The sequence below is a fragment of the Triticum aestivum genome, chromosome 4D, assembly GCF_018294505.1.
Source record: "Triticum aestivum cultivar Chinese Spring chromosome 4D, IWGSC CS RefSeq v2.1, whole genome shotgun sequence".
In the NCBI taxonomy this organism is placed as follows: Eukaryota; Viridiplantae; Streptophyta; class Magnoliopsida; order Poales; family Poaceae; genus Triticum; species Triticum aestivum.
This window is the reverse complement of record NC_057805.1, coordinates 94423698-94425993: the sequence shown is the minus strand read 5'-3', so window position 1 is coordinate 94425993 and position 2296 is coordinate 94423698.

Here is a 2296-nt window from a genome sequence, read left to right as displayed (position 1 = left end):
CAGCCGGCTGTTCTGACAGCCGGTAGGCGTGGTGGGAGGCCGGCTTGTGTTATATAGGTTCATTAGTCCTTAGCCGTTTTTCGTGTGGGCGTCCTTTCCTGCCTTTGGCTCTTGCCAGTCGGACAGTCGGTTCTTCGAGCTGCGACTTTCAACAAGAGAGGGCTCGGGTGCTGGCACACTACTTGTCTGACTACAGGTAGAACTTTAATATAACTCAAGGCGGCAAGTCCCCGTGCCGACTGGTCGAACCCGGTGCCGGACAGAAAATCAAATGTAATAATACATTCATAGGTATGACACTCGTCATACATAGATAAAAGAGGGTAGTCCCCGAGTACACCTCGGGGGCCCCGTTGTCTTGTACTTAATACAAAAGGTAGCGTGGTACATACTACTTTTAACTGTAAAATCTTCTCAGGAGATTGGCGTTCCATGGTCGTTCCGACTCCTTGCCGGAATCATCCCTCTTGCGTGCCTTCGGCTTCTGTGCGTCGATCAGGTAGTAGGAGTGGTTGCGTAGGGTCTTGCTGACGACGAAGGGGCCTTCCCAAGGGGCCGAGAGCTTGTGCTGGCCGGCTGTTTGCTGGATCAGCCGGAGCACAAGATCGCCCTCTTGGAAGGATCTTGGCTTGACCTTCCGGTTGTGGTAACGGTGCAAACCCTGCTGGTAGATGGTGGACCGGCTGAGTGCTAACAGTCGGCCCTCTTCCAGCAGGTCAACACCGTCTTCTCGCGCTTCCTTGGCCTCCGCCTCTGTGTACATGGTGACCCGAGGTGAGTCGAACTCGATGTCAGTTGGGATGACAGCCTCGGCACCATATACAAGGAAGAATGGAGTGAAGCCGGTTGACTTGTTCGGGGTAGTATGCAGACTCCAGAGGACAGCCGGCAGCTCATCGAGCCAGAAGCCGGCCGAATGCTCCAGTGGTACGACCAGTCGGGGCTTGATGCCGGAGAGGATGAGGCCGTTTGCTCGCTCGACTTGGCCGTTTGACTGCGGGTGGGCAACGGACGCTAAGTCCAGTCGGATGCCCCGTGTCACGCAGAAACGTGCCAGTGCTCCTTTGGCAAAATTCGTGCCATTGTCGGTGATGATGTTGTGTGGTATGCCATACCGGGTGGTGATATCTGCGCTGAATGTCACGGCAGTCGGCCCGTTCAGCTTCTTGATTGGCTTCGCTTCGACCCACTTGGTGAATTTGTCCACGACGACAAGCAGATGTGTCATGCCGCCGCGTGCCGTCTTGAATGGGCCCACCATGTCCAACCCCCAGACGGCAAAGGGCCAGGTGAGGGGGATGGTCTTGAGTGCAGAAGCCGGCAGGTGCTGCTTGGAGCTGAAGACTTGGCACCCTTTGCACCATTTGACTAATTCCTTGGCGTCTTCCAAAGTAGTCGGCCAGAAGAAACCATGGCAGAAAGCTTTGGCGACAAGTGATCTTGAGTCCGCGTGGTGGCCGCATTCGCCATGGTGGATGTCCTTGAGGATTGCTATGCCCTTCTCTGGCTCGACGCAGCGCTAGAAGACTCCAGTGACGCTACGCTTGACGAGTTCTCTGTTAATTATTGTGTATGCTCCGGCTCGGCGTTGAACTTGTCTTGCCGAGATCTCATCAGTCGGCAGCTCTCTGTTTACTAGGAAGTTGAGGATGGGTTGGGCCCATGATGGAGCTGCGATTTCTTCTATCGCCAATACGGCTACTGCGACCAGGGTGGGTGGGTTGGGTGCTGAAGAGTTGGAGTCGGTGACCGCCTGTTGTGTCGTTGCAGTCCCCGGGCTGACTGCTGCATGTAACACCCTGGACACACCCGCCGGTGGTCGTTACTCCTGGCAGGATCTAGACTGGCCCCACAGATCAATACTAGTCTTTTCTGCGCACTTTGTCCTCACTTGTGCGCACCCGGGAGAAACTTCCCGGTCGGTCACCCATCCTGAAACTACTCCAAGCTGAGCACGCTTAACTTTGGAGTTCTGTCCGAATGGGCTTCCGGAAAAGAAGGAATTCCTTATTGATATGAGTAGTCTATCATCCCTAACAAGCCAGGCTATCACATACACCCCCACTCAGAGGAACCGACGTCCTCGTCGGGCCACAGGAACGTTCCCTCTTGGCACATACGTCTGTGTATCCAGTCCGGTACATGTGCCATGCCGTGTGCCACGACGGGTCACAAACGTCATGAACAACATGACTGCGCACCTATCCGCAAACATCCGTGTAACCGCGAGGGTCGGCTCTGATACCAACTTGTAACGCCCCGGACACACCCGCCGGTGGAATTCCTTATTGATATG